This window comes from Micropterus salmoides, unplaced genomic scaffold (assembly GCF_014851395.1).
Source record: "Micropterus salmoides isolate LMB-PRFRI ecotype aquatic unplaced genomic scaffold, ASM1485139v1 Ms_hic_scaffold_10, whole genome shotgun sequence".
Classification (NCBI taxonomy): domain Eukaryota; kingdom Metazoa; phylum Chordata; class Actinopteri; order Centrarchiformes; family Centrarchidae; genus Micropterus; species Micropterus salmoides.
In genome coordinates, this window is record NW_024040041.1 from 23,946,262 (window position 1) to 23,960,351 (window position 14,090).

The window sequence follows — 14,090 nt, forward strand, 5'->3', positions numbered from 1 at the left end:
AAAGCCATGCCTCTCATGCCCTAAAAAATAATTTATTACAGAAAGGTTTGGAATAAACTCTAGCACTAGCTCAAATGTTCTAGGTTTAGAAAATGGGTGATACACACTAACACACACTGACACATATGAAACACTTCATATGTTAAACACTTTTGACACTTACCGTGTAGTGCACCATCATATAAACCTTACTGTCATCCCAGTGAGATTTCATATAAGATTCAATACATTTCAAGACTCTATTAAGAGCACTCATGGGTCATTTTCTTCCACAGCACGAGAATTATTGCTAAATGATTGGATAGTGTGCATGCAATGATGTAGGTTGAGAGACGCAACGCAGAAGGTTCACAGCTTGGAATGTGATTAATTTTCACAGCATATGCTGCTCCATCTTTTCCCCTTTTGCCTCCCTTTTGGTTTCTAAATAGAGTTGCTTACACATATTGTATGTATGATGTGAATCACAGACATGTAACTCCACTACAATTACATATATTTCCAGCCATTACTGATAGTCCTTCTATAGGTTAATGAAACTAATAATAATAATACCCCGTGAACATGCTCATGCATCACATTAGCTTAACTAATCAAAGTTTGTCCTGTTGGCACTTTCAGTTATTGTTCTTCACAGACTATTATTGATTGCTGCACATAAGCTATTTCTATATAATGTTGTGGCCAGCAGTTCCTGAAAATCCCTTGAATCTCCCCCAAAAATGTGTGTGATGCATAGAAATAAGAGGTTTAAAACTTTAATATGAGTAGGCTAGCAAGTAGGCTATTTGTTTATCTGGATTGCACAGTGTGACAAACTACTCTGCTTCTACTGTTTAGGAGCCACAGCAGCCTTAAAGTACTGCTTCATGCACTACTTCATTTTCTCAAACACAATACTTTATCAGTTCCAAGATCTTTAATTCAACCTCTACAACTTCTACATTTAGATCATTCATCTTTATCATAATTGGAGAAATGATGGTTAATGATAAAAGTGAAGGTGACTTGCTGAGTAAAATGTACCAAGGTGTGTTGCATTTACATCCCAGTAATGGGAAGTCACAAAAAACATGTTGGATATGTATAGGGAACCTTGAGTTGACCTGCATAATGTCTCCTAGCTGGGTTGTTCAAATTCTACAGGGCCATACCGTAGGCTCACTATACTAAATATTGAAGTGAAGGTGACCCCAACCTCACCCTGCAGTCAAAATATATTGATTCCTGCATTTTTACACGGAATGAGTGAATGATGGCTGTTTTGAATGCGGCATCATGCATTTATTGCTTAATAATTAATTCTACACAGGAATGTCTATTACATAATGTCAACAAAAGAAAATAGTGCCTAGAAAAGTACAATCATTATGCCTAATTAATGCTGTGTTTAGTTTTAAGATGTATATATTCCTTTTGATGCAGTTTGTCTCAACATTACAACTATATGGCCAAAGGTACAGGCGAGAGTAAAGTTAACTTTATTATTTCTCTTTTTTTGTTAAAGTTATGCCATCCCACATGCCTCAGTAGTTTGACACACAGTAACGCAATAAATATTAGTGCAAGCTGCAACCACATTTTCCAGGAGAATTAGCCAACAATCTGTTTGGATTAATTATCTTGGTACTTTTTGTATTGTCAGCTTGCTCACTAAATAGTTGTGTTTACCTCATATCAGGCCTTATTCACAGATAATGTCAATGGCAATGACAGCAGTTTGCTGCTTCACTGACATGGGACCAATCAACTGCTGCAAGGGTATTAATAATGTTTGTGCTGCTTGTTGGATGTTTTTCTTTAGGGTTTTATGCAAAATCTGTAATAAAAGTGCTTATTTAATATATTTGTGATTGTATATTTGTGTTACCAAACAAAGGGAACTACTGCAAAAAGTTTTAATTTAGCAAATTGGACGGGCTCAAATCATGCCTGTAAGTAAAGTAATGGTTTACATAAAATCCAACACCCATGTGAAGCAACCAGCAGCATGCTCAATCACACTCAGGTTTTTTAAAATCCTTTAATGAGAATTTGTGCATTTGATGTCACATAGCATAACCAAATACTCTAAGGCATCCTCTGAAACTTCCATTTCCACTTTAATTTAATGCCCAGGCTGTGACGGATTTGATGTTCAAAAAACAATGAAAGAGGAAAGAAAACCTGTTAAGGTAACAGAGAAAATTGCATAATTGAAAATGAAATCATAGAGCCCCTAAAGAGACCATACTAATTTGCATAATAATGAATACTCATGTGTTTTTCTGTAGTCTGGTACATGCTGTTTAACTCTGCAAAGACTTTGAAATGGTTTGTTCCTGGGCTTTGAAACTCTCGCTGTACTGCTGATGACTTTGCACGGAGCAGAATGACAGGAAAATAATGAAAAACCATCTCTCTCATATCAGAGCTCTCTGTAAATTTATTTGAACACATCTGTTCCCCTGGAGTGTCATCAAGTGATGCAGCTGTAAAATATGTGGGAGCGACAATTGGTAATGGGGAAGAGCACAAATGGCTGACTTTACCCATCAGCCACCATTTATTTAGAAATAAAATGGGCTTATTTCTGTACTCAGTTGGTTCTCTCTGCTCAGGGGACAACTGAAATGATATCCTAGCAGCGGAAACAATAAATTGAAAATGTACCTAAATGCTGAATAGCTGAATAAAAACCACTCATCTAATTTATCAATTAAAAAACATGCTGTGCCTGCCCATATGCCTGCCATTAGCGGGTCTGTTATTCACTGTGTTGGCGAACAAGTGTTTTTTGCCCTTGACCTGAATGAAATATTTAATAGAGGGCCCCCCCCCCACACACACACACAGCTGGTGGAACACATGCAGGTGTTCGCTTTGGGTGGGCAACAAGCAAACGTCTTCATCTCCAGCGGAGATGTCATCTGGGTCGTCGTCGTTCTGCTCTGACCCCCTCCAAGCGGCAGAGACACCTGAATCATTTTAATGGTTTCATTTTATGGAGCCTCAGACATACAAGGAAGGATTACTGTGATTGCATCTGTCCCGCTCCAGTGATATCTGTCTGTGTGGCAGCATCACAGGGTCATGTAAGTCTGTGATAGAAGAAACCACTATAGATTTTAACAAACCTACAAAACTAAATTGTTATCCAGAGAGTGTTTAGTCTGTTTGGCATTCACAAAGTAATTTCAGATTTTTTTTATCTCTCTTAATAATCCAACTTAAAAAGCAATCTCATGTTGAAGGTTTGAGATAATAGCTCACTTGAATCATATTTAGGTCGAAGATGATGTGAAACTAAAAACTGGGTTTCATAATGTCCACATTTCAATACAGAATCCTACATTCCTTTAATTAAAATTAAAGGAATGTTTCAACATTTTGGTAAATACCCTTAATTGCTTTCTTGCTTCAAATTTGATGAGAAATTTAATACCACTCTCATGTCTGTACGGTAAATATGAAGCTACCGCGAAAAAGTCAGTTAGCTTAGCTTAGCACAAAAAGTGGAAACAGGGTTAAACAGCTAGCCTGGCTCTGTCCAAATACCCCCCCCCCCAACACTGCCATATGGCATTTTTACACTCAGTTTATTTCACAGATTGCCCAGAAGTTAGAAATAGTCTGACACATAACCTCATAAAACCACAATGTGTCGGTTTAACATTTTGGTTTCTCTATACATAAAATCAATGAGCAATCTGTTTATTACTGATTTTGTTACCTTTGTAAAGAGCCAGGGTAGCTGTTTACCTCTGTTTCTAGAATTTACGTTTAGCTAATTAACCAGCTGCTGGCTACAGCTATACACTCACCAGCCACTTTATTAGGTACACCTATTCAATTGCTTGTTAACACAAATAGCTAATTGGTCAATCACATGACAGCAACTCAATGCATTTACACATGTAGACGTGGTCAAGACAACTTGCTGAAGTTCAAACGGAACATCAGAATGGGGAAGAAAGGGGATTTAAGTGACATTGAACGTGGCATGGTTGTTGGTGCCAGACGGGCTGGTCTGAGATTTTCAGAAACTGCTGATGATTTTCACGCACGACCATCTGTAGGGTTTACAGAGACTGGTCCGAAAAAGGGAAAATATCCAGTGAGAGGCAGTTGTGTGGACGAAAATGCCTTGTTAACGTCAGAGGAGAATGGGCAGACTGGTTTGAGATGACAGAGAGGCATCAGAAACTCAAATAATCACTCGTTACAATCAAGGTATGCTGAATTCCATCTCTGAACACACAACACGTTGAACCTTGAGCTAAAACAGCAGAAGACCACACTGGGGGCCACTCCTGTCAGCTAAGAACAGGAAACTTAGGCTACAATTCGCACAGGCTCACCAAAATTGGATAATAGAAGAAAAATGTTGCTTGGTCTGATGAGTCTCAATTTCACCTGCGACATTCAGATGGTAGGGTCAGAATTTTATCTAAACAACATTAAAGCATGGATCCATCCTGCCTTGTATCAGTGGTTCAGGCTGGTGGTGGTGGTGTAATGGTGTGGGGGGGTTTTCTTTGGCACACTTTGGGCACCTTAGTACCAATTGTGCATTGTTTAAACGTGACAGCCTACCTGAGTAATAATAATACATTTTATTATTATTATTGAACACTCAAGGTCACCTCACAAAACATAATAAAACAGTGCAGCAATAAATCGATAAAGTATTACTATTAATGAGCATTACTGCTGACCATGTCCATCCCTTTATGACCACAGTGTATCCATCTTCTTATGGCTACTTAAAGCTCAAATCATCTCAAACTGGTTTCTTGAACATGACAATGAGTTCACTGTACTCCTATGGCCTCCACAGTCACTAGATCTCAATCCAATAGAGCAACTGTGGGATGTGGTGAAATGCGAGATTTGCATCATGGATCTGTAGCCGACAAATCTGCAGCAACTGCATGATTCTATCATGTCAATATGGAGCAAAGTCTCTTAGGAATGTTTCAAACACCTTGTTGAAAGTATGCCACTAAGAATTAAGGCAGTTCTGAAGGCAAAAGTGGTCCAACTACTACTACTAGGAACTACAACTACTACTACTACCTAATAAAGTGGCAGGTAAGTGTATATTTACAGTTTTTAATAAGCCATCCTAAATCTTACATCTTACATCAGGATTAAAGTAGAAAGGTAGCATTACATACTGTACATGCAGAGTTAAAGCTTTATGTTGTATGTATGGGCTTTTCAGCTGAATGCCTCCATATGCTGCATGCTTTACACATGAGAGCTGCAGGCTGGAAACAAGGCAGGAGCTGCATCTGTCTCCAGGGCTCTTGGGTTTGCATATGTGAGACCAAATCACTCAGAATTAAAATCCTTTCTCTGTTTCACATAAACTCCCTCATTTACTCGAGCTACTTTCTATGGCTGAGCAATGCCGTTGAACATGAATGTGTCTTTTTAATTATCTTCTGATCTTACGTATTTCACTGTGATGTAACAAGCAATGAGCTTTTGCCAACAGCAGGTTATTCACTGGATCATTGTAGCAATACCAGCTGCTGCCCTTATAGTTGCTGATTTGCATATTTGACACCTTTGTAAATACTGCATGTGGAAGTATTCATAACTGTTTCTGGCACACTCAATAGTACCACAGAGTTACAGCAATCTTTAAAATGTACAGTAATTATTAAAAACCCTGCTTTTGCAGGCTTACAGTAACTGCTTTTGATTCCTTGACATTAAGCCTTTCATAATGCCAGAAGTGACTTATTACATTGACAGATTAATTTTTCCTTTGGCTTCTGTACAGTCTCCTTTAACGGACCCCCCAGTGATGTAGTCACTTGATTCAAAGTGTTTTCCTCCAAGAGCTGCTCTTTCAGAAAGTGAAATGTGTGATTATCTCCACTTGTCACAATCCAAATCAAAATAAGGTTCAAAAGTACTGTGGCGCAAGCAGTATGGGGGATGCTCAGATGTTTCAGATGGCAAGAATCAGGTGTTACTCCTATTCTGCAATGAACAAACAACTTGATGTGCAAGAAATGAAGGAAACATTTAAACTTTTATAAAAGTTAAGGCCTAGAGTGCTTCTCTGGGATTTTATTTAAACTTTTAGTAGCAACATAGGAGTATTGGCCCAAGTACTGCTGTTTTTTAACTCACACACACACACACACACACACACACACACCATCTTATGTGTCAATACATGACTACAGTAAAGGTTGAGTCTCGTAAGATTTATAAGAAACTTTACTCACTAGCCAACATTTATACATTCAAAAGGGTTCACATACAGTAAGTGCATGCCCCAAACAGGGAGGCTGGTCTATTTGAATCCCAGACCATTGAACTCACATTTGGGTAAATTACGAGACAGCAGCTCACATTTCTTTTGCATAAACTCACCATTCTTTATGACGGAAACAGCCTTCATGCTAATCACAGATCCGTAATTACAACGTTCTAAAAACTCTGCAGAGATTTGTGTGCCAGCTCAATATTTGTATATCCTTCTAGTGGTGAAGGCCAGAGGGGCCAGATGACAATCACCAGTTTGTGCTCTGCAATGCTCATGCATGACTTTCATAACCATTGTTGATTGTAAGCAATATCAATTTTTGGTCGCAAGACAGGGACAGATCTGATGCAGCAAAGGTTAACATTCACTACAATAATTTTGTCACACATTAAACATTGAGTTATAAAACAAGTTTCTTGAATTCTGTATTCTAGTTTAATTAGGCAGCCCTTTTGGCCTTAAGCCATCGGATTTCTTCAAATTAATGCAAAGAGTTTTTTAAAAGTGCTAAACACAGAATATTGAAATCTAATTTCTCAAATAAAAACCTCTAGTGTAAAAACTTGGCAAACCAGGTAGAGAGAGTTATAAGGCTGAATGCAGAAGAATTTAGCTTGCTACTTTTTATTTTGTGCACATTCAATCAAAACCAGCTGTACCTCTCCTGTAGATGTTGATGGTTTACTGGTCATGAAATTATTCATTATATAAGTTTGAATACTAATAATAAGCAGAGTTCTGCTGTAGAGATATTTGACAGAATTTTGCTTATCATTTAAAATGAACAAAGTTATTACAAAGAGTTTACAATCTGAGTTCATGAATAAATCCCTACGTTAATAAACAGTAATTAACATGTCAAGCTAATAAGCGGATGAGGGAGTTTGTGGTGCATCAAAACCTTGATGGAAATTTCAGCTGAGAAGGAGGCCACGCACAATCGCCAACTTAACAGAAATACGTGTGTGTGGTTGTGTGTATGTTCATGCATGCCTGTGTGTCGTGCTTTTATTGCTTTATAGCTTCAATAACAGCACCTGCAATAATAGCTGAACAAGTGCCTGCTGTGTGTGAGTGCACTTCACTTGCCCTCTTTTCACCTTCACAGATGCAACGGCGTTCAAAAGAATGAAGCACTTTTAGCCCGAGTTTATCAAAACAATCCTTCTCCCTGCACCATCTGTCAGAAATCATAGACCAGCTTCCAACCTTTGACCCAGCTCTTTTTATTCAAGCAACTCTGCAGTGCAGTAATGAAAAGTTTTACAGGAACTGAGGCAAGTATTTCTCTAAACACCTTCCAACCTCCACTGATGATACACTTCACAATCTGCTCTGCTTTTTTACCGTTACGTGAGCTAGGGAATCATTTAGACAACACGGTGTAGGCGGATGTCCTTTTGTCGGTATGCACAGCATCTGTGTGGGCTGCCTGCTGGGCTCAGCTCTCTTATGGATAGGGCACTGGAAGGCCCAGGCTCCCTGGCTGCAGTCAGGCAGATGCAGACTGGTGGGCGCCTCATTGCTAACTGCCTGCAGACAGAAACACAAGGAGCGGCTATAGTGTACCAACACTCGGTTTGAAACAACTGCAAGAGTGATGGATATGCTGCACATGTGTGCCAGAGTCCACTTCCCTGGCCTCTGACCTGCCATCAGTCTGTTTACATCCTATATCATGAGTCAGATATTATGAATGAGAAAACAATACTGTGTAGGATGTGGAATGTTTTATCATCATGTATGCATATATTATTGCCATAATGGTTTAATTTGTTGTTTGTACTGATTTAGTTTCATTTACTCACATGTACTAAAATGAATGGGGCTTAAAAGGAATAGTTTTTGGAAATACACTTACGGCTTTCTTGCCAAAAGTTAGATGACAAAATTGATACTACTTTCATATCTGTTTGGTAAATATGAAGGTACCACCAGTTACTGGTTAGCTTAGCTTAGCATAAAGACTGGACTGCCCAGGCCCTCCACATCTGGTAGAAGTAGACTAAGCAGGGGCCGTCACACTTACTACGTGAGAGACAAATGATAGGTTAGAAATACGTGCAGCTGGAGAGGGTAGACAGAAAATAAGAAGCACCTGTCACACACCTAATATCTCTAAGCGAATCAAGCTTTACATAACTCGCCCTACAGCCCAAGAGACCTCCAGCAGGGTGAAGATGCTTCCTAAGCTCTCTGGAACGTAGCAAGGCAGCAACACCTCAAAATATCTAGATAAAAGGCTATATTTGCAAGATAGCGATAGATAGATAGATAGATATATACTTTATTTATACCGAGGCAAATTCAAGTATCCAGTAGCATATGAAACATACATACATTAAAACTATATTAAAATAGAATTAAAATTAAAATAACTTATAACACAGTAGCCACAGTAAAACAGTGCAAAAACAGTAAACAGTGCAAATGGAGTGCAGATGGAAGTAAAGATGGAGGTAGAAATTGTTCTTTTGTCTATTGTCCTTCCTGCCATGACTAGGAGCTGTTGTACAGTCTGAGGGCCAGGGGGACGAAAAGGGTTTTTAAGTCTGTTGGTGGAGCTTGCAATGTAATATTAGCGGTCTAAAGTCTAGTTTATGCTGTGTGACCATAAACTTCAGTTACCACAGTCACAGACAACTAGTTTTGCTGGATGTCATGCACAATGTGTTAAACTTGAGTAGTTAACCTTAGCCTAGCTAGTCATGTCTGAGTGCACAAATGCGCTGCCAGTCAAGCTTCATGCTAAGACGGCTAACGTTAGCTAACTGTTATACATGTCATTCTAAAAACGGAGACAGCGATAGACTCAGTGACCTTGCCAATGGTAAATATAAATAATCATTAAATCATGCTATAGTACATTTAAAAGCATTTCTATTGAAATGAGCAACATATTGTCAACTTAACTCCATTTAGCCTGTACATGTTGCAACTCCATCTCCAGTAGAGCTGAGTGCTGGTCGGACTTTCTGACTCACAAGGAAAACTTTTTGACTTGCAATCAAAGACGACACATTAGCAATTAGAAATTTTTAATTTTTATTGCTGTGCGATAAATATGCTCTCAAAAAAATGTTTTTGCTTGCATTAAAAAGAGACAAAAACCTTCATACGGGCGGGCGTGACGTGAGCACAACCGCGACAGTTTCACGGAAAAGCGCCCACTTTTCGTTGCCCCTTGTGCTCGACTACTCAGGGACACTTGCTACTGAACATAGGCTAATTATGTTGCACCTTGATAAAAGAAAAATCTTTCTGCTGATACCTGTTCAGAAAAAAAGAAAAGAAAACAGATTTATAGCCTATATGTTAATCTTGTTCTCAGAAGGTGCCTGTTATGATGTTATGATTGTGGCTCTGGACTCTGATAGTAACTTATTTTAACAAGCTAGATAAAAGGGTAATGCCTTGGCAGTGGCAACTAGCTTTGGTTTTATATTTGATTTGATTACATTAATGTTTTAATGATTAATCACAGAAAATCATGCAATTAATCACAATTAAAATTTGTAATCGTTGCCCAACACTAATTATATACACTGCTCAAAAAAATTAAAAGGGAACACTTAAACAACACAATGTAACTCCAAGTCAATCACACTCCTGTGAAATCAAATTGTCCACTTAGGAAGCAACACTGATTGACAATCAATTTCACATGCTGTTGTGCAAATGGAATAGACAACAGGTGGAAATTATAGGCAATTAGCAAGACACCCCCAATAAAGGAGTGGTTCTGCAGGTGGTGACCACAGACCACTTCTCAGTTCCTATGCTTCCTGGCTGATGTTTTGGTCACTTTTGAATGCTGGCGGTGCTTTCACTCTAGTGGTAGCATGAGACGGAATCTACAACCCACACAAGTGGCTCAGGTATTGCAGCTCATCCAGGATGGCACATCAATGCGAGCTGTGGCAAGAAGGTTTGCTGTGTCTGTCAGCGTAGTGTCCAGAGCATGAGGCACTACCAGGAGACAGGCCAGTACAGCAGGAGACGTGGAGGAGGCTGTAGGAGGGCAACAACCCAGCAGCAGGACCGCTACCTCCGCCTTTGTGCAAGGAGGAGCAGGAGGAGCACTGCCAGAGCCCTGCAAAATGACCTCCAGTAGGCCACAAATGTGCATGTGTCTGCTCAAATGGTCAGAAACAGACTCCATGAGGGTGGTATGAGGGCCCAACGTCCACAGGTGGGGGTTGTACTTACAGCCCAACAGCGTGCAGGACGTTTGGCATTTGCCAGAGAACACCAAGATTGGCAAATTCGCAATTGGCGCCCTGTGCTCTTCACAGATGAAAGCAGGTTCACACTGAGCACATGTGACAGACGTGACAGAGTCTGGAGATGCCGTGGAGAACGTTCTGCTGCCTGCAACATCGTCCAGCATGACCGGTTTGGTGGTGGGTCAGTAATGGTGTGGGATGGCATTTCTTTGGGGGGCCACACAGCCCTCCATGTACTCGCCAGAGGTAGCCTGACTGCCATTAGGTACCAAGATGAGATCCTCAGACCCCTTGTGAGACCATATGCTGGTGCGGTTGGCCCTGGGTTCCTCCTAATGCAAGACAATGCTAGACCTCATGTGGCTGGAGTGTGTCAGCAGTTCCTGCAAGAGGAAGGCATTGATGCTATGGACTGGCCCGCCCGTTCCCCAGACCTGAATCCAATTGAGCACATCTGGGATATCATGTCTCGCTCCATCTACCAACGCCACGTTGCACCACAGACTGTCCAGGAGTTGGCGGATGCTTTAGTCCAGGTCTGGGAGGAGATCCCTCAGGAAACACCTCCGCCACCTCAACAGGAGCATGCCCAGGCGTTGTAGGGAGGTCATACAGGCACGTGGAGGCCACACACACTACTGAGCCTCATTTTGACTTGTTTTAAGGACATTACATCAAAGTTGGATTGGCCTGTAGTGTGGTTTTCCACTTTGATTTTGAGTGTGACTCCAAACCCAGACCTCCATGGGTTGATAAATTTGATTTCTATTGATAATTTTTGTTTTGATTTTGTTGTCAGCACATTCAGCTATGTAAAGAAAGGAGTATTTAATGAGATTATTTCATTCATTCAGATCTAGGATGTGTTATTTTAGTGTTCCCTTTATTTTTTTGAGCAGTGTATATATCAAACAAACAAATCCAAACCAAGTTGCCTTGGCATCATACATTTGGATTTCTCATAAGAAATATATTTCCTGATATATATATATTTTCCCTCTAAATTCAGCTAGGAATTTTCATTATGAAAGCCCATCAAGCCCGTTCCATCTGTTGCACTCTAAAAGGTGCGGAGTCCTCATGTTGCATCTGAATGAAAAATAAAACAAAAACAGATTTATATATGTTAACCTGTTGCTCAGAAGGTGCCTGTTATGATGTTATGATCGAGGCTCTGGACCCTGATGGGAACTTATTTTAACAAGCTAGATAAAAGGTAATGCCTTGGCAGTGGAAATGAAATGTTTTTATCGTGATACATTTTTTGGCCATATCGCCCACCCCTACCACTCTGAAAACCAGAGTTTTCATTTACTTACTTAAACTGTCAGCAGTATTTTTGTACAAAGACAGCATTTCCTAGAAACTATAGGTCTAACATTTAGTATCATCTAATATAAGCATGGTTGTCTTTATATTAGCTCACATAGTCTAATTACTGCGAAATACACCTACATCAGAATACTGTTTGTGGGTTTCAGCTCAGTATTGAACACGATCTCCCCCATGAAACTGATCGGCAAACTTAGCCATCAGGGTTTAAATACAACACCCTGCAACTGAATATTGGACTTCCTCACTAACAGACCCCCGACAGTTCGGATTGGTGGACACCTCCTCAACTCCCCCCAGGGCTGTATGCTCAGCCCCCTCCTGTCCTCGCTGTACACCCACAACTGCATCCCCCGACATAAAGAGAACTCTGTTGTGATTGCGGATGACACCACTATCACTGGCTGAACGTAAGCTAAGGTGGAGCAGGTGAACAGTTTCAGGTTCCTGGGAATCAGCATCACAGAGAACCTGACCTGGTCATCTCACATCACCACACTGGTGAAGAACGCTCAAAAACGACTGTATTTCTTGAGGAAGCTTAAGAAGGCCAAATTCCTGTGCCAAGTTCTTGTCAGCTTTTACAGAGGAGCAATAGAAAGCATCCTGACTGAAAACATTACTAACTGGCATGGGATGTGCACGGCCCAGGACCAGATGGTTCTGCAGCGGGTGATTAAAACTGCTCAGAAGATCATTGGTACCCATCGCAAGGTGAGGTGCCTATACAGAGCCCAAAGAATACTAAAAGACAGTACCCATCCAGCCACAGCCTGTTCACCCTGCTGCCTTCTGGGAAGAGATATAGAAGTTTCTGCTGCTGCAACCCCAGTCTGCAGAGCAGCTTTTCCCCTCAAGCTATCAAACTATAAAACTCAAATTCATCCTCAGCACTGCTCCACTGAATAATGTTTATTTCTAATTACCATTTTTATAATTGCTTTTATATTAATGTATAGTCTGCTAAGTAGCAGAAGGGAGTTACAAACTCAATTTCACTCTACAACCTGTTGTAACAAATAAATCTACCTTGTATCCTGTAGAAGATAATAAAGAACCTGTATAGGAAGCATGTCTGTCATGACTAGTGTTTTCCCGCTGCTACATCTCTGTTGGTATACTGTTGTAGTGTCTAGTTCAGATGTTTCGTAAGACATTTCATATGATTCCACAAGATGAATAATTAACTAGTTATTTTTACCCCTCTGGGGCATGAAGCCGCTGCCAGTATGTGTGCAGACAGGTGAGAGAATTGCTGACTGTATAAACGATGGCATCGAGTCAGAAGATCTCATGGTTTCACAGGCGTGCAGCCAAGCTTGTTAATAAAAGGCCCTAGAAGGGGACTGCTCTGCATTCAGAGTACTCTCAGATTTAAATAATTCCGTTATGGAGGTATTATAAAGTTTATGCTACATCCTGAGCTGCTGTTTTTATTAGGGAGAAATGTAAGAAAAGGTTCAACATTGTAGGGTTCTTAATGAAGTATTCAGTGTCTCGGGCAACGTTATTGTCATCAACTTGATAGAAAAGGATGTGCAAAGCAAGCACTTTCCTTTGATTATAATGTCAGATAGTTGTGATATTCAAGTTTAATCAATATGTCACAGAACCTCAAATCCGAGTCAAGTCATTGTACTTGTTGATAATGGATAAATTGAGCCTACAAGGCTGAACAAGCCTTTGAATCATGCTTGTCATGCAGTTTCCCTCAGAGCTATTTTGATATATGGGTATAGCCTTATTTTCTCTATTGCCTCCAAGTTAATAGACAGAGACATAGGTAAAAATGACCAAAGCAGGCACACAGGCACTCCATTTTTAATTATATATGTCTTGCATCCCCAGTCAAAATAATCCCACTGTGCATTCCCTGTAAGTGTATCATTATGAACTGGACACTACTTACAGATATAGAGCCCCATTCCCTTGGCTGGTGGGAGGGTGGCCAACCCTAAACCTAAACACAGTAGCTCAGCTGGGAGAGCTGAGAGTACCAACAGGTGTTTTTTAGCCTTTCTTCCATCTAAACCATAAATAAACCTTGTTCATTTTAGAGTCACAGGGTGCAGGCCGCATGTCACAGCTGTTGGAATAGCCGTGTCTCTTTTGTAAGGCTTTTAGTGTAGGTGGTGTGTTTATCCCACCGGTCACGCTGAGGTAGCCACCATGGGGCCTCAGCCCTCCTCGCTGAGTGTTGGCTGAGTTTGCCCACGCTCTGCTCTCCACTGTGAGCTGTCGGTCTCTCCCACTACCCAAGCTGT